General features: G+C 40.5%; 1 protein-coding gene across 1 annotated transcript in view; it reads right to left on the reverse strand.

The window, feature by feature from the left end:
• The window catches only part of ncoa2 (nuclear receptor coactivator 2), a 266,392-nt gene that overhangs the window by 164,264 nt on the left and 81,837 nt on the right, over nucleotides 1-20,291 (reverse strand). Inside the window, exon 3 of the mRNA XM_078216293.1 lies at nucleotides 8,146-8,225. The gene's annotated coding sequence lies outside the window, so the exon portion shown is untranslated. The remainder of the gene's footprint in view (nucleotides 1-8,145; nucleotides 8,226-20,291) is intronic.

Consider the following 20,291-nt stretch of genomic DNA (forward strand, 5'->3'; position numbering starts at 1 on the left):
GGGCCGAAGGGCCTGTTTCCTGTGCTGTACTGTTCTTTGTTCTTTGTTCTCTGGGGATCTGGGTTTGAACCCTAACATGGTAGATGGTGAAATTTGAATTCAATAAAAATCTGGAATTAAAAGTCTAATGATGGCCATGAAATCATTGTCATAAAAACCCATCTGATTCACTAATGTCCTTTGGGGAAAGAAATCTGCCATCCTTACCTGGTCTGGCCTACATGTGACTCCAGATCCCAGCAATGTGGTTGACTCTTAACTGCCTTCAGGGATTGGCAATAAGTGTTGGCTCAGCCAGTGACACTCCCATCCCATAAGAATTTAGGAAGAAATTAGAGATCTTTGCAGGATCAATGAAGTGTTTTTTGATTGGCCTCTGGAAAGAACTACTGTGGATCAACATCCTGGGGGTTACCATTGACCAGAACCTCAACTCGATTAGCCATGTAAATACTGTGGCTACAAGAACTTCACCTACTGACTCCCCAAAGCCTATCCACCAATTACAACGCACAAGTCAGGAGTGTGATGGAAAATGCTCCACTTGCCTGTTTGAGTGCAACTTCAACAATACTCAAGATTTTCAAAAAAATCTAAGACAAAGCGGCTTGCTTCATTGGCACCCCATCCACAACATTCACTCATTCCACCACCAATGTACAGTAGCAGTCCCTTGTTCATCAGGAAACAAATGCAGATTGGATGACCACTTTGGAGAGCACTTCTGTTCAGCCTACAAGCTGCCTGTCATTTTAATTCTTCAACTTCCTGCACTGTTCCAATGAAGCTCAACATCACCCTCGTGTTTTAACTTGGGCACCTTTCACCCTCTGAGTTCAACAGTTTCAGCCTGTAGCCTATGCTTCCATTTTGTTTCCTTTTTCTGTGGTTTTGATTTTCTCCCCTCTTTTTTTTGAGGACAGCTGTTCACTATTCTGCCATTCACACCACCTCTAGATACCTTTTTGATTCTTTATTTGGCTTCTTATCATCCCCCTTCGGCCTTGAACCATCAATCGTTTTGTTAATGGACCGCTCCTGTTTTCCATCCTATCGCATACATTTTCTTCCTCCCCACCCCCACGTTTTCACTTGCTTAGAACCTGTTGCATTTCCAATTTTTCCCACTTCTGATTCAAGTTACAGATCTGAAACGGTAACTCGGTTTCTCCTTCTCTCACCTGACATTCTAAACGTTTCCAGCATTTTCTGTTTGTACTTCAGACTTCCAGGGTGGGATTTTATAGCCTTGCCCGCCCCGAAACTCTAAAATCCCACCCAAGGTCAATAGACCTTCCCATTGTCCGCCTCTCGCCCACTCCGATTCCTGTGGCGGTAAAATTCAGGCCCCAGTATCCACAATGTTTTGGTTTTGTGTCCCTGCAACAGTTCTTGGTTTATTTAAGCAGAATATTTGCTTGTTAAATGCATCTTGGGCGTGGCCATTTTTCAGCGCATTCTACTAAACTGAAATATGACAATAGCCCCTTAGCCTTCAGTGTCCTAACAATGGTTTGTGCGCGAGTTTGTATTCTCAGTATTTTCCATTGGAGGCCCCCACTTGAGAGAAATCATAGAAACCCTACAGTACAGAAAGAGGTCATTCGGCCCATCGGGTCTGCACCGACCACAATCCCACCCAAGCCCTACCGCCATATCCCTACATATTTTACCCCTTAATCCCTCTAATCTACGCATCCCAGGACGCTAAGGGGCAATTTTTTAGCATGGCCAATCAACCTAACCCGCACATCTTTGGACTGTGGGAGGAAACCGGAGCACCCGGAGGAAACCCACGCAGACACGAGGAGAATGTGCAAACTCCACACAGACAGTGACCCAAGCCGGGAATCGAACCCAGGTCCCTGGAGCTGTGAAGCAGCAGTGCTAACCACTGTGCTACCGTGCCGCCCAAGATGAAAAAAATTATACTGACCGATGATGGTACCATTGCAATTCTTTTCTAACCAAGCTAAAAAGCATGAAGCATATATTGACTGAGCTGCAAATCTCAATTAACAAGAATTTTAAAAAAAAATTCAGACAATGTTGTTGTTTTATGAAACAGATGTTGTAATTATCATAACTAGCACTGGCAATTCAAAGTGCTCCTAGCTGTACAACTTTAATCAATGACTTAGGAACTAAATGATTCACTATAGGATTCTGCCAACAGTCCAATGTGTTTATCCAGTGAATACTAAACAGGCAGTCAGGATGGTGCCAGTTAGTATTTCAGCCCTGGGTTAGAAAAGAAAAAATTGTCCAGAACCCCCATCACTAATTACTGCTGATCGGTAAATCTGCTGAACATATACATATTCTTTCCATTTGTATCACAGCTTGGTATGGCTCCTGTTCTGTCCAAGACCGCAAGAAACTACAAAGGGCTGTGAACGTAGCCCAGTCCATCATGCAAACCAGCCTCTCATCCACTGCCTCGGGAAAGCAGCCAGCATAATCAAGGACTCCACGCACCCTGGACCATACTGGCTTCCACTTTCTTCCGTTGGGAAAAAGATACAAAAGTCTGAGATCACGTACCAACCGACTCAAGAACAGCTTCTTCCCTGTTACTATCAGATTTTTGAATGGACCTACCTCATATTAAGTTGATGTTTCTCTAAATCCTAACTATGACTGTAACACTACATTTTGCACCTTCTCCTTTCCTATGAATGGCATGCTTTGTCTGTATAGTGCACAAGAAACAATACTTTCACTGTATACTAATACACGTGACAATAATAAATTAAATCAAAAACATATATTGACAGAACCAAGTTTGCTTGTGATGCTCCTGTAACCAAATAGCCTACCAATGCCATCTGAGCTCGTAATTGAATAAACTACCCGAATGAGGTACTGGAATATAACTTGAGCACTAGGCTCCACACCACAATAAAAATGAGTTCTTGAAGCCTAGGCAAATGTAACCTAGGCTAGTACTCCAGCACAATACAGAAGAGATGCTTCATTGTTGAAGATACTTTCTTTCAAATGAGACATTAGTTTAGAGGATCTTGGTTTAAAGACCAGTTTAGATGGCCACAAAACACCTCATAGCACTATTTAGAGAGTTGGGAATCTAACTGAAATCCTTGCTGACTCTCAAAAATGTGATGTTCGAGGAGAATGTTATGGCAAAGTTGCTTTTAGAAAAAAATAATAAAATGAACAAGAAAAATAGTTAAAGTAAAGTTGCCCTAGTCCCAGGTGACCATAGGCTGCTCTCTGCTTTGAGGGGGAGAGCTGACTCAGTGATGAAAAGTGACGCCAACAGCGCGGGGTTCAATTCCCCCACCGGCTGAGGTCATTCATGAAGGCCCCACCTTCTCAACCTTGCCCCTCGCCAGAGGTGTGGTGATCCTCAGGTTAAATCACCACCAGTCAGTGTTGATGGTCATCTGGAACTATGGTGACTTTACCTAGAAAAACTGGACCTCTTGTCATTGTTTTAATGGCTCAAATCAACAACAAGTGTGTTTCTTTTTTCTTCTTGATCTCCTAGCCTTTTGACAAAAATAATTTTTGACTCGATTACCAAGGATACAGTGAAATCAGCCATGATATCAAACAGCATTTGGTATGAGATTTCCAGTCAAAAGCAAGGTAGAATCAAAATTATTTCCCCATTTTGACCAAAAACCAAAGTACTGGGCGAGTTGGAAGATTGTACTTTAAATAACATAATCTCAGTATGCTGAGCTAAAACACTCAGCTCCTGTTGAGAAAGCAAGATATTCAGGTGTTGTTCCCAATCTAAAAACATTTGCAGACTTACATGTTCACTTAGCATAATCTATTAAACAACAGACAATCATATTGGAACTTCCAGCTCATTAGATTTTAGTATGAACATGCAATGCAAAGACAAGTGTGGAGAAGGAGAAGGAGAAGACAGACACCCCCCCAAATGAACTAGGCCGCTCGAGAGGTGTACCTATTCACTCTTTTGTTCGAAAGTAAAGACATTTTGCAAAGTCATAATTCCACCGGCCCTCAATTGCTATTCTACACTTCAGCTTAAATAATGAATCAGTAAGTAGCATTATTCTGTCCTTAACCAATAGCATACACATGAACCACCAGTGCTCACTGAATGCCAGTTCAAGACACTCAAGACCAAAAATTCCCAAAGCATAAGCGTCGAGACCTAGCAAGTTTCTCCACTGCCACCCCAACTGAGAACAATTCGCTGGCATAGATCAGGTCAGATTTCAAAGGCGAGTCCTTCCTCCTTTGTATTTTTTAAAATTTGTGATCAGGATGTAGGTGCCGTTGGCAGGCCTGCATTTAACAGCAATCCAGAGTTGCCATCAGTGGTAGGCCTTCTCTTTCAATCATTCCAAGCAGCTGGCATTTGCAATGCCATATTAAAACAGAGCTTCAATCCTGAAACTGCTGTTTTTCAAATGAGATGCCAGGTATTAAACCAAGGTCCTGCAAACTGAGAACAGGTTTGGGTGAATATTAAATATGCACAGCTCCCATGATGGTATTAGGTAGAAAATTCTAGGATACTGATCCAGCAACAATAAACAGTGATACAAGTTCAAAAGAATGATATGCAACTTTGAAGGTGAAAAATGTCATTTTGACATTGCTGCTTTTGCCCTTTTTATGAGGTCTCAGGGCAAGCAGAGCTGTGAAATAACATTGACAAGTTGCTGAAATATGCTGTACATAGTTAGTACTTCATTCACTCTGCACCAACGGTGAAGGGGGTGACTATTGAGTTCTGCAGCAGGGGTTTTTATAGGCTGGACTACTTCATCCTGGACAGTTTCAGGCTTCTTTGATGGCACCTTTTCAAGCTAAGTGTGGAGTAGCGCATTACATTCGTGACTCGGCTTTATAGAGGCTAAGTGGTAAAAGGGAGGTGAAATACAGTGTTCTCAGGTTCTGCCCTAATTTTATAGCCAATGTCAATGGGGTCAGTCCAGTTAAAATCCTTGCCAAAGGTGACCTTATCAGGCTGATGATAAAGGATACAGTAATGATGACCTACTGGTGGCCAATAGCTGATGTTGAACCACTTATTTTAGATAGTCATTGCCTGGTGCAAATGTGGCGCCACGATTATAGAATCAAAGAAAGCCTACAGTGCAGAAAGAGGCCATTTGGCCCATCGAGTCTGCACCGACCACAATCCCACCCAGGCCCTACCCCATATCCCAACATATTTACCCACTGATCCCTCTAATCTACGCATCTCAGGACTAAGGGGCAATTTTAGCCTGGCCAATCAACCTAACCCACACATCTTTGGACTGTGGGAGGAAACTGGAGCACCCGGAGGAAACCCACGCAGACACGAGGAGAATGTGCAAACTCCACAGAGTGACCCAAGAATTGAACCCAGGTCCCTGGAGCTGTGAAGCAACAGTGCTAACCACTGTGCTACCGTGCCGCCCTATATATATATATAAGAGAAAGTCAACATAGCAGCGATCAACCCAAGACCAGATCCTCTGCTCATTTCTCCATGTCTTGCGGTTTCCACTTTAGTTGTTCCCAAGAGTCTCACATTTTCAATTTCAATGAGCAATATGATAACAGGAAACAATACATGAGGCCTCATGTGTTATTAAATTCCCTTTCCCAATAGACTGTATACCTGGAAATAATAGTTCTTCCTCAGCATTCTAGTTCTTCTGCCATCACCACTGAAAACTCTGATTCTGCCATGGCTCATAATTCTGAGCATGGGACTGTCACCCAGACCTGGGGTCCAAGTGTAGCTTTAAGGAACTCCATTAATGATCTGCCTCCAACACTCTGGGCCATCTTCTTGCAAGCTGGAAGATTTTCCTATTGACCTGTTTTGCTAAGGTTTCTTGCTGGGAAAAACAGTTTAGTGCCACACTGAGCATTAAAAAAAAAACGCCTTTTGCCTTTTAAAAAGAAGATGATGGCCAAAATTTTCCAGCCAGTACCGCCAGCAGAAACTTCCGATCCCATCAATGGTGACTCCCCACAATGTGTTCCTTGGCGGCAGAGTGTTTGGGGCATACAAAGCCCTGTAGACATTAGCGGGACCAGAAGACACCACCATCGGCCAATGGCAGGGCCACTTTGACCACTGGGAAATATGCCACGGGGGCGTGCATAAGAAAATCTTATCATTGGATAAATGACTTGCATTATTACAAAATATTTTCCAATGTCAATAAAACTTTAATGTTTCATTTCAATCTTCAACTAGTCATTTAAGTTTGTAGTTGAGGTCATGAAATGCTGCACAGAAACTGAATTAACCAGACCAAGAAAGCTCACCTTGAATCAGCTCAGTTTGTGTGTAGGGAAACATGGAAGCTTGTTGGACAACCCATTTCACTGACTTGCAACCTGGTTAGGCATCTCTCAGTAGCATGGCTGCACACAATGAAACTGACAAAGAATTGCGATGTGATCAACGTCACCTATTACACAATCCAAAAAGGGAGTCCAAGCACGCACATCGACACACACACACCCAACAAATTACAATAAAACAGTATGTCCTTTTAGGCATTTTCAAATATTAAGATAATTGCTTTGTTTTTCAAATCTTACTCAGGATTTTTGCTTCTTTTCTCTCACTTCTCCATCTGGTCTCATTTTAGTCCAGATGGTGAAACCACCTGGACATCTCCACAGCTGCTTTCTAAACCTTAATGTAAGCCAACAGGAGGCACACTTTGCGGTGCAGTCGCTCTCCTTGCCAATTTCACTTTGCCCCAAGGTGAAATAATGACTCAGCCAAGAGTAAACAAAAGTCAGCCATTGAGGGTAGCTGTTTTTGGATGGCATCAAGATTGATATCCTCTCCAAGCCGCGTTCTAACATTCACTACATTTAGGTTACTACTGTGTACAGTGTAATGCCTTAGCCTGGTAATGATGATGGCTCATTCTGAAAAGGGTACCAGGCTTTATAATGAAGATTTTCACCTAGGTAATCAAGTTACTATTTGCTCGCTCTTGTTGAATTGTGCTCACTAGACAATCAGGAGAAAAAAGATGCTGCTTGATAAAATACAACTTGGCCAAGAAACCCAAACAATGCTGCTTAACTATATTTATACTGACTGCAGTAAAAAACTGAAATTATTACTTTCATTCCTGTCTTTTTGAAGTCTGATGTAAAGGAAACCTCCAGCTCCATTTTCATAATTAACACAGTCACCAGCAAGCAAGCAACCTTAAACCAACCGCTGCTGAAATGAAGTAAACGAGAGCATTCTGAAGAAAGCACGCGGTAGCTTATCACCTCTGTGATCTATCCAATGATAGCTGACAAGCTAGCTACACAAATCCTTTAGACTTGCTAATCAGATAGATCCTCTAAAACTCAGAAGTCGAGTAATTCAAAACTCCAATGCCTTCTTTTCCAAATATTTAAACAGAGTTCCCTGTTAACAAAGATCATAATTAGCTTACAATTGTGTGATTTAAAAGCTAAGTTATCCGCTGTTCATATAAAACACGGTTGGTTAATCAAATTTTGTGGATAAAATATTGCAAGTTATAAGATTCAAATCAGATTTGAATTTGAATCAGATTTGCTCACATTTTAAAATCTTCCAGTGAAAACATCAAGTTATATAGAATCGAAGACAGAAAATGACAAAGCCACCATCACTTGTATTACATAAAAGCATAAAATTGTGCAATATTTTAATATTGTTTCTATTATAAAAACACAGACAAACATAGCCCACATTCAGTGCAGTACTGAGCAAGTGTTCCATTGAGAGGTGCCATCATTTGGATGCGACGTTAAACCAGTAGGTCTGTCTGCTCTCCCAGGTTGATGTAAAAGATCCCATGGCAGCGTTCCAGCAACAGAAGAGTTCTCGCTGTGTCCCAGCCAACATTTATCCCTTAACCAGCAGCACTAAAATAGATCTAGTCATTTATCTCATTTTCAGTCACACAACCTTGTTGATCCCAAATTCTGCCATGTTTACGCACATTAGAACACAAAGTACTTTATTGGCTGCAATGCACTATGGGATATCCTGAGGATGTGAAGGCACTTTATAAACATCAAGTTCTTTCTTCCTACACTACAGGCCTTATGCACCAATGACAATTTGGAGTACTATAAACTCTTAACAGTTAAAACCATGTGGAAAAGAAAATCAAAATTTTAACATACCTTGGCTTTACTCCAAAAACACCCCTAGGGCATTTCGGTTGCAATATGATTGACAATCTTCAGACATTATCCTCCTCACTCTGCCAAAGAAAATGTAATATTTATCAAAATTATACATAGTCAATTCAATCCTTCACTCAATACATACTCGAGTTAAACTACAGTGGTTTAATTAACAATTATAATGCAATAATGATTTACAGCTCTTTGGACCAAGCACTGGAGAACAAAGTCCACAAAATTATACTATCAAGGCATTTGTTAAATCAAAGCATTAGAATGTGTTTCAGCAGATACTAGATTGGTTCAGTTGGGTCAACATACCATCTTTTCATTCACACATGGGTTCCATAACCTGAATCCCAAGCTGAGCATCAAGTCTACTAACTCGGAGGCTCTTGTATTAAATAAGCTTGTATTTCTAGCAAGCATTATTCCACAGCAGATATCACCTTGAATTCTGAATTAATTAGCACTTAAGCTAAGAGTGGCTTGATGTCTAAAACAGCAATGCCACACTGCTGCAGTAGGGGGTATTGTTTAGTGCAAAGGTTAAGGCAGTACAGTAGAAACATTTTACTCCACACAACAGGAAAATGCTCAGTACCAACTAGGCACTCCCTTGCAGCGAGATGTTCATCAGCAAATCCCTCAACATAAAACCAAATACTGCTTTTTCCTCAGTACTGTTTCAGGCTCTTTTGTATTAATCTTTTCTAAATCTGCATTGCAGCTCAGAGTATTCTCAAGTAATAGAAGTTATTGTTCTTGCGTTATTACCTGTACACACCAGAAATCCAGACAGACATTCACTGCTCCAACATCTACGCAAGTTGACAATCCCATCACATCCAATGCAGAAGTACAATTGTGAAGCTTTGTCCTAATTTTCATGGTTTAACTTAACTATAGTCAACATTTAACATTCTCAGAATCTATTTGGACACCGCAACAAGGACAAAGTTACAATACTGCGACGATACCACCCTCAACTCGCATTTAGGCTCCAAAACCAGACCAGGCCATGTTCTGCCAGGCCTCAACTGAACTATTAATTTGACATCTGGCACAAAGCATATTGACTGTAATTTTAACTGTATTGTTTGCATTTCTAGAGACTACCATTGCAGAAGATGCATGCACAGATACACACACTTGTCTGCATACAACAGCTGTGATGCAGCAGTAGCAGCTGTAGTGATGCAGATAATGCAACTACAACTGCACACAGTCAATAAAACCTAAAATTAGGATTACCTTTTTAAAAAATTCTTCCTGATCTAAACTCATTTCAGCATGGAGAATATTAAAATCAGCTTCAGAAAGATTGTCCTGAACCAGTTTTTCTTTAAACAGTACTCCATGTGTGCAACTTTAATGTACCCTAAATGGGGCCCCTTTCCAGTGGAAGAATGCTGGTTTATTTAACTGCTTCAAGGAGGACTGGAGCACCAAACACCCGTACATCTTGCACATTACAGGCCACCACAGAGGGCCTGAGCTGCTTAGCCCATTATTGGTCAGAAAGGATGCTACACAAGTAATATTCAGCCCACATAGGTGTCAGGTAAACAACAGACTTAACATGACCTCAATGGCAGAAATGTAGGGGACTTCTCCCCAGAGTCTTGGTTAATATTTATCCTTCAAGCAGCATCATACTGCTGTGCATAAACAGATTATAGTTCCTACATTGCAAGAACGGCCACTTTCAAACGTTCAGAATTGTCTGTAAAGTGCTCCAAGATGTCCTGAAGTCATCAAAGGCACTATATTTTAATTATTAATCTGGTGCGGAACTTTACAAATGCCTAAGCAGCCCCAACATACAATACCCTAAGACAATCCTCATCAATCACTCATATTGAGATCACGACTGCCTAGAACCTTAATTGGAGCAGCTATATCCACATCATGATTACAAAAGCACAGCAGTTGTTGGTTATTTTATACTAAACATTCACCTTCCTACTGATCAATCTGTCTCAGATCATGAGTCCTCACTACCCACCAAGATAGCTGTAGTTTTGCAGCGCATAAGGGCGGGGTGGGGGTGGGGGAGTGAGTGAGGAAGGGTAGAGCAAGAGAGAGCAGGGGCGAAAGAGATTGGGGTGGGGGAGGGGGGAGGGGAGGAAAGAGGAAATGGGTAACAGATAGAAATATAAAAAGGAGATTCTATAGTGTTAACCCAGGGGAATCCCAAACATCTCCAGCAGTCAGTGATTGCACCAAACCTTAAAAAGGCCCTTTAAGGGAAACTCAGAATAGCAATCGAAAAATCCAATTTTTATTTACTGCATAAATTATCCAAGTTAAAATTTTATACAATTCCAACACATTACCAAAACATCATAGTTTTTAAATTCATGGAGCATATCATATTCTTCCAGGGCTCATTAGGTAACAATTGGGAGTTTTTGATGTAGGTAACTAAATGTTTATCACATGACAGTTGTACAATTTCCAGGTTCCAGTCTCTGCTTAATTTGAATAATTGTGATCACATAATTTATGATTGGTTTTTAGGTACAGCACCAGTATCATGACTTGCTGAAAATATTAACTTGAGCCTTATTCCCTTCCTTTGAAGATTCTTAATTCTACTCCAGCCGATGTCAGTGTGGTTCTTAAGTCACCAGGGCTGGTCCAAAATGCAAGTCACTGACACACAATGTCAAGGCCAGATGAGCGAGAACAGGTTAGAACCGTTAATCTCAACCATTTGTGCAACTTCATACGTCATCTCAAAAGTGAGCAACAACAATGTGGTTTCAATAAGTTGTTTTATAAATCTTACACTACTGTTGATTTTACTTGATTAATGGAGCCAAGACCTCACACTATAGTTTTATAAAATATGCATATAAAGGCAGTCCTCGACTTTACAACATTCAAGTTACGATGAACAGTACTTAAAACATTGATAAATTAACACCCAATTCAACTTTACAACATGGGTTTCAACTTTATGACGCCACACCAGCACGGTCATACATGCACATTGACCTTCTGTGCCACCCATCTGGGTGACTGGACAGGTCAAACCATCTTAAGATTGGAAACAAGTGTTTTATTCTGTCAGAATGTTTTTCAAAGCCATTTTAATGCTTTTATACACTTGTGTTGTATTTAATACGTGCTTAGACTTGCAGACGTTCACGGTTAAACAGGCAACAGGCAGTGATCAAATGGCTTCATTATATCCCCCAGACTAGCCAAGGAACTTGTGCTAAAGCGTGTCGGCATCAGCAGTCGCCTCAGCGACTTGACAAGGCAAGAGTTAAGAACATTTTATACAGCTGGGTGCCCCATGTGTGATTTCGAGCCTTGGTTCGGGAACCATTCCCCCATTTATACCATCATTCCTATGGAAAAAACGGTTCCAAATTATGGCATTTTGACTTGCAACATGGTTTTCAGGAACTGAACCAATTGTGTCACAAGACAAAAGGGCTGTTTATACCAACCTGGCTACTTCCTAAAATTAAAAAGAAAACTGGTCAAAGACTTTAAAAAGGCTGAAGCTACGTCTGCATATAGCCCTTAAAAAAAGAGAACTTTCTGGCAATAACTGAAAAGCTGACACCCCAATTTCTGAAGACATGCTAACAGCCCTGTGGACTGAGACAAACATAAAAGGGAATTGCACAACGGCCTTCTACATTTCATAAGGCAGGTTTGGCCAACAAGAGACTTCTAATCTGCTAGGAAAAAAGACCCTGCTCTTTTTCTTTCAAATTCTTAAATGGTTAAACATTAACAATCTCAAGAATCCAGACAAAGGAATACATATCCTTTGCCAAAGCAGACAGGTGGGAGTCATGTGATATGACCCCCTAGCTGGAGGAACCTGTGGCATTGTTTTGCTGTACAGATAATCAGTCTGCCATTTTCCATCTCGCAAGCAGCAGCTCATTAAAAAAAGGACTCTGTCCAGGTTTGAAATCCTGGCTTGCTATCAACGCTGTTTCTACCGGAACTACTAAACTTCCATGCCAGCACCTACAAGACAAATTAATTTCTAAGTGCCTATCGCATCGTGGGAATCATCGCTCCTGGAAAAGTGAATTATCCAGCATCAGTTTTCAACCTGCAGACTTCGGCAAAAGAATACACCACTTGACTTTGTTTTTGGACTCTGGATTCGCATGAAACGATTATTTTCTCTGTGGTCTTTGCCCTGTAACTTTCTTTCTCAATCCCTTTTATGGTATGATTGCATGTAGCTAACGCCCCCATCCCATTTTGTGTGCAAATAAACTAACCCTCTGAGTTTACCCTATCTCAGGTTTGCTGTGGGGTTATTAAAAAATTGGATCACAGCAAAACTGAGCACTTGGAAAACACACCACCACTTATAAGTGGGGGGGGCGGGGGGGGGGAATAAGGGTCAAAATCAAAACACCTTTCTCTTTATGGATGGGTGGTGAGAAGAAAAAAATCAGGGCTGTTTAAATTAAACTCCCTCCTGCAACTTGATTAATATAAATGTAAGAAAGGTACAAAATTCTCAGAAGATTGAGATGATTTTGTAACACGTTAGAATGTTTCAAATAAATATGTTCTCTTACAGCATCACTGTGCATAATACGAGAATGTCTACACTTTTGTTCGTGTGAAATAATAATTGACTTACAATATTTCATTTTAAAAATGCACACAAATTTATTACATTTCATTAATTCTGATGAGTTTTTAAAGTAGCGGCAAGTGAAAACAGGTAACGTAAAACTGGTAGGTGGTAGGGTCAGGGGGAATCTTTTGTCACACTTAAGTGGTCAGAAAGGTTTGGGTACCACTGATCTTCTCCATCTATGGTAGTCATGATGTGGAGATGCTGGCGTTAGACTGGGGTAAACACAGTAAGAAGTCTCACAACACCAGGTTAAAGTCCAACAGGTTTATTTGGTAGCAAATGGCACTAGCTTTCGGAGCGTTGCTCCTTCGTCAGGTGAGTGGGAGATCTGTTCACAAACAGGGCATATAAAGCCACAAACTCAATTTACAGAATAATGATTGGAATGCGAGTCTTTACAGCTAATCAAGTCTTAAAGGTACAGACAATGTGAGTGGAGAGAGCATTAAGCACAGGTTAAAGAGATGTGTATTGTCTCCAGACAGGACAGTTAATGAGATTTTGCAAGTCCAGGCAAGTCGTGGGGGTTACTGATAGTGTGACATGAACCCAATATCCCGGTTTAGGCTGTCCTCGTGTGTGCGGAACTTGGCTATCAGTCTCTGCTCAGCGACTCTGCACTGTGTGCCATGAAGGCTGCCTTGGAAAACGAAGATCAGAGGCCGAATGCCCCTGACATGTTCCCCAACAGGAAGAGAACAGTCTTGCCTGGTGATTGTCGAGCGATGTTCATTCATCCATTGTCGTAGCGTCTGCATGGTTCCCCCATGTACCATGCCTCGGGACATCCTTTCCTGCAGCGTATCAGGTAGACAACGTTGGCAGAGTTGTAAGAGTATATACCATGTACCTGGTGGATGGTGTTCTCACGTGAGAAAGACTCGCATTCCAATCATTATTCTGTAAATTGAGTTTGTGTCTTTATATGTCCTGTTTGTGAACAGATCTCCCACTCACCTGACGAAGGGGCAGCGCTCCGAAAGCCAGTGGCGTTTGCTACCAAATAAACCTGTTGGACTTTAACCCTGGTGTCGTTAGACTCCTTACTGTGCTTCTCCATCTAGTCAGATAGGTATAATGATTCACTTTCGGCAAAGCACACGTCTCACTGGTATATATTTGGGTTTTAGAGTTGCATGCTAAGAATCCACTTAACAATTCTGCCAGATCCTAGTTCTGTTATATTTCAGCCCAACCCATCTCTTAAAAAAAGGAGCTATTTTCTGGTGACTGCAATGGTAGGGGGAACTTTTTTTAAACCACTCTCTCTTATGTCTACAATCAGCTTTTCTATCGCCTAGTATCTTTTCAAAGACTACTTTTAATGACCTTCAACAGTCATGTTCTCAATGCAATATTGGCAGATCACAGAAAGATTTACAACTGAAAACTGTAGCCTCCCACCTGATTTGTTGTAGTTTTGGAAAACTTTGCAGGCTTATTTTCTTAGGACAGAATCAAACCAGTTTCCTCGCATCTTCATAATCACCATCCAATATACAACTCGTTAAGACGCATAATCAAAAAAAGCCCTTCTCCGGAACCGTTCTCCAGTTTCCCAGCAAATCTATCTAACAATTTGATACTGGATCTCAAACATCGAGTGAAGTCAGCAATTCAATTGCATATCTAGGTGTTATAGCCAAAGAAAGAGGAGTGTATTAATAACTTGAAAATGGCATTTACTGTCACTGAAGATAAACCAGAAAGACCAAAGAGCTCTTGTGCAGTCCCAAATGACTGTGTCCAGACTAAAGCTGGCATCCGCGAAAACTCTCATTAATTGATATGAAGCCATTGAGACAGGTGCCCCTTCACAAAATGCCTACTTCCAACTCTGTAGTGACACTTGCCTTTGACCTGCCTCTAACACCCATGCTCTGATCACTTCCTGATCCATCCAATGTAATGCCTTCTTGACTCGCCTCCCACTCATCATAACCTTGAGCTCATGCAAAACTCTGCTGTCTGCATCCAAACTTGCACCAAATTGCTTTCACCCATAACCCTGATGTATACTGACCAACATTGGCTCCTGGTCAATCAATGCCTTGAACTAACAATTCGCATCTTTCTGTTCAAATCCCTCTACGGCTTCACTTCCTCTTTCAAATCTCCTCCAGCCTTAGAACCCTCAGATCTTCGTACTCCTCTAAATACAGCCTCTTAACACCCCTGATTTTCATCTCTTAACCAGTCTAGTCCCCATGCTCTGCATTTCGCTCTTTAAAATCTCCCCCCCTCTCTTCAATTCCCTTCTTTGTCCTTCTGACTCAGTGTCAAACTTTGTCTGATGACACTTGTGTGAAACACATGGGGAGAGTTAAATATGTTAAATGATGCTATATAAATCGCAGGTGGTTGTTACTGTAGCCTTCAATCAATGCCATCAGAGAAAGACTTTTGCCCCACTTAATGTGAATCTTATTGCTGTTGACATTTCCATATCCTGCAATGAAAGTTAACATTGCCAGAGGGAAGGCCAAGCAATAATGATAGCATTTGTGTGTCAGATGTAAATTTTGAATCTCAAACATGAACAGAGATGAGGCAATTAAAGAACTGGCATTATACAGTTACACATATCTGCATACAAGAAACAAGCTATTGTTTATTTTGTTTTCACACAGAAGGAGGCACATTATGCAGCAACTTTAATAAAGATTTGACCTTTAGTCCTCACCTAAAAAAAAAATCAGAACTAGAATTTTACATCCCAATAATCCCTTTCAGTTTCACATGTTGTCGTGTGATCTGCTTTTGCTTTGCACTGTGCGTTTTATCTTCAAAATACAATAAACATTTCAATGCTAAACGTAGCAAATTTCAATCTGAACCAATAACCATATTTTCACTTTGGTACAGAATACTAATCAGAGCGCTCCAGAATTTGTAATCTGCAGTTTATATTTTCTGAGTTAAAAACAATTTTAAAGTATGTTCGCGCTCTATTCTGAACTCAATGTTTTTAGTGATGAAACGGCATTTTAGATTAAAGTCTTTTGACTTCAAAAGGTTAACCTTCAGCTTCCCTTCCAAATCCTGACAAGCTTCGTCAATGGGCGTGACTGAAAAAGATTGAGAGTGTAGTTGTGTACAAACTCACAAGCACACCCACTAAACTGGAGGGGTAAAATGTATCCACTATAGAATCAAGAACTCCATTAGGAAATAATGTATTTTCTTTAGCGCTCAATTTGAATGTTAATAAAAGAAATGCTGCACTTCAATTTTTAATATAGTTTTTAAAATGTCTTCATTACAATGAAACGGGTGTCTTGAACCTGTTCAGTTGGATTGACTTGCAAAGTGTACCACAGGATAATTTGAGGGGAATCATTGGTAAATTTCGTGACAAAAATAAATCTAGTCTCATTATGCTTCTAATTCATCTGTTCGGATACCACCATATCTGCTTTAACGCTACTTACAGTGAGTTAGTGTTTGAACTGTTGCACAGGCCATTAATCCATCTCAAAAATGATGGAGGAATAATTAATAAAACTAAGAATTTAGTAGACTCGTATGATTTCTTCTCAGATACAATACAGTACTTTTTTTCAATAGATTCCTGAGGAATTACCTGTAGGTGAATGCATGGAGCTCTGCATATAATGTGATCCTTTAGTATCTTAAATTGCTCTTGGTGGTTGTTCTAAAAAGCCTTGTTCCAAGAAGGAAATAAATTAAACTGCATCTTTCTTTACCAAATCTCTTTGCGACAGTACTAATATTAGAATCATAGAATCCCTACAGTGCAGGAAGCCATTCATCCTATTGAGCCTGCATCAACAACAATCCCGCTCTGGCCCTATCCCCGTAATGCCACATTTATCCTACCCCCCTTCCCAACCAGAGCACCCGGAGGAAACCGACACAGACATTGGAAGAACGTGCAAACTCGATATTTGACTGAAATGGGTATTTAATTCAGGACGTTATTCCATATTCACCTCCAAATTTGAAAAATGCTATAACTTGCTACTAGGTATACAAACAAGATTTTTGAGCTGCGTAAACATTAGAAATATATACATCTGAACCCACGACCACGCTTTTAGTCCTTTTCCTTTTTACAGCGAGTTCCCAGTTAACATCCACCGCCTGCATTTAATTAAACACGATTAATTAAACAATTAATTACCATTAACAATTAATTGGGGGAGGCAGTGGTATACTGTTGCTGGACTAGTAATCCAGAGACCCAGGGTAATGCTCTGGGGACCTGGGTTAGAATCCCATTTTGGCAGATGGTGAAATTTGAATTCAATAAAAAAATTCTGGAATTAAATGTCTAATGATGATCATGAAACCATTGTTGATTAACATAAAAACCCATCTGGTTCACTGATATCCTTTAGGGAAGGAACGGTGGCACAGTTGTTGGTACTGCTGCTTCACACCTCCAGGGACCTGGGTTCAATTCCGACCTTGGGTGACCGTGTGGAGTTTACACATTCTCCCCGGTTTCCTCCCACAACATAAAGATGTACAGATTAGGTGGATTGGCTACACTAAATTGCCCCTTTAGTGTCCCAAGATATGTAGGTTAGATGGATTGGCCATGGTAATGCATGGCATTATGGGGACGGGGCCGGGGTTAGGGTTCGCTCTGAAGAGTCGTCGGTGCAGACTCGATGGGCCAAATGGCCTCTTCTGCACTGTAGGGACTCTATGAAATCCGCTGTCCTTACCTGGTCTGGCCTACATGAGTCTCCAGATCCACAGCAATGTGGTTGGCTCTTAAATGCCCTCAGGGATGGACAATAAGTGTTAGCCCAGCCAGCAACGCCCTCAACCCGTGAACAAACAATAAAAAAAATGCTCAACTGTATCAACTTGCTAACTTTAACCTCAAGTATACTTTCTTCTTGTACTCCTGAATTATCTGACTAATGTGGCACCTTGCTTTTATAGTTATCTCAGAAAAAGCTGCAATTCATGTTTTAATTTGTTTTTGTTGCCATTCACAAAATAAATCCAGAATTGGTTTAATTAGTTCTAAAAGGGATTTTCTTGGGCAGGGGAGGATATTACTTGCAGTAATTTTTTTGAAATAAAGGAGGACCATGAAATATTGCCCTGTTCTGTGAATAAGTGGTCAACCTGTTAAACATATCTACAGGCACAGGTATGTCTACTAACTCCATTAGCTGACAGGGATATATCTGGGAATTTACATGACCATAAGACTCAAACTTCAAGTCACACCCCTCCAATAGAAAACTTATTTAAAACATAGAAAATATCATCGTATAGTGCCTGTTTTTTTTAAAGTTTTCCATGTTTTAAGAAAAGCATATTTCAGGACCCAGGGTGGCAGCTGAAAAGTCTCAAAACAGTGATTTAATGTGTTTATTTTTTTCCTTCACACCTTCCCCTTTTTTAGAATCATAGTTTCCCTACAGTGCAGAGGCCATTCAACCCATTAGGTCTGCACCAACAACAATCCCACCCAGGCCTTATCCTTGTAACCCTATGTATTTATCCTGCTAATCTCCCTGATACCAAGGGCCAATTTAGCATGGCCAATCCACCTAACCTGCACATCTTTGGACTCTGGGAGGAAACCCACGCAGACATGGGGAGAACCTTCAAACCCCACACAGTTATCCAAGGCTGGAATCAAACACGGGCCCCTGACACTGTGAGGTAGCAGTGCTAACCCTGTTGCTAACTATTCATTTTTGATTTATAAATTCATAATTGGTAGTTACTTTGATTAGGAAAATCCACCTGTTCAGCTGTGATATGTGGCTGATTTATAAAGGTAAAGTATGAACCAAATATGATCCAATACATTTGCACATACCTGCCAGTTATATATTCTTTTATTTGTTCATTGGACGAGGGTATCATTGGCTGGGCCAACATTTATTGCCCATCCCTGAGAGTATTTAAAAATCAACCACACTGCTGTGGATCTGGAGTCATATGTAGGCGAGTCAGAGTAAGGTGACAGATTTCTTTCCCGAAAGGACATTGAAGCAGATGGGTTTTTATGACAATTGACAAGGGTTTTCCAATCATCACGACACTTGTAATCCCAGAATTTGTTTTAAAAATTGAATACAAATTTCACCATCCGCATTGGTGGGATTCGAATCTGGGTTTCAGGATTACTCGTCCAGCAATAGTACGACTATGCTGCTGCCTCTGCTGTTGAGTGAAGGCCATTAACATGGTACAAATGCTGTGCCACAAATGGTAGCATGTGGCTGTATCTGTGCACTCCCTTCCCCATCCCCCCCAAACAAATGATTTGCATCAGGATTCTACTGAATGCTGCAAAAAATTAATTTTTAAATCACTTGAGGCCTCCAGTCTCCTAGCATACAAACCTGCATGTGAATGCCACTCAGTAAAATGATGCTAAAAATATTCTCCAAATAGGCAAGCAGTTAAATACAATGGAAGTAATTCCTTACCAAATTCATTTCAGCTCTAAGAGTCAGATTTGAAGTATTAACACTGTTCTCTCTCCACAGATGCTGCCAGACCTGCTGTGATTTTCCAGCATTTTTCATTTTTGTTTCAGATTCCAGCATCCACAGTAATTTGCTTTTATCATTTTAACAATTTATTGCAGTCGTGATGAACATTTGCAGAAACACTAATTATAGACTTTCAATAAATGAACAGGGAGTTCGGATGAAAACCTCACTTGTACATTAACTTTTTGCTTTGTAGTTATAATTTTATGTTGACCATCTTTGCTTAGCAAACAAAGCAGTGCCTCAAATATCTTCACTATTATTCACTAAATAAATATCTTAACTCCCGAGGAAATGAAATTTAAATATAGGATTTTCAGATGCAACAGTAACCAAGTCTTATCAAGCACAATTAAAAAGGTGCCCAAATATTATAAAGGCAATTGTTTTTTAACGGATTCCAGTTTGATTCAAATGATTGAAACAAAAAGTTTCATATCAGAGTCAGGAGGTTACAAGCTGCAGGACCAAAGTACTCAATCTCGGCTAACATTTTAATGCAGTACCAAGGGAGTTCTGCAAGGGAGAAGCATTGAATCTTGGAAGAGACATTCAACAGAGGCCTCGTCTGTTCCTTTGGGTGGATGTAATGATCCTATAGCTTCCCCCTATCGAGCAGGGGAGCTCTCTTAGTGTCCCAGCAAATCAACCTTCATACACACTACAAAAAGCAAATTAAGTGATCATTTTATCTTCTTTACTATTTGTTCCACTTTGCTGTGTGTAAATTGTGTGCCTATATGAAACTTCACAGTCAAATACTTTTATGTTTTAGGAGCTCCTGAGGAGTTCCTAAATGTGAGGTCTTGCCTTCCATGGGAATTAATATTGATATTTAACAGGCCATTACACTCCAGAGGGAGTGTTAGAGAATAGCAAGGGTGCTAACCATATGATTCCACAATATCTTTGCAAATAGGGACTGTATCAAATGAGTGGCGAAAAAGTTATAGGTTCAAAAGGAAGAAAATAAATCTGGATTGCAATAGATTAATTAACCTCAAGATAGATTTGCA

This window comes from Mustelus asterias, chromosome 7 (assembly GCF_964213995.1).
Source record: "Mustelus asterias chromosome 7, sMusAst1.hap1.1, whole genome shotgun sequence".
Lineage (NCBI taxonomy): Eukaryota > Metazoa > Chordata > Chondrichthyes > Carcharhiniformes > Triakidae > Mustelus > Mustelus asterias.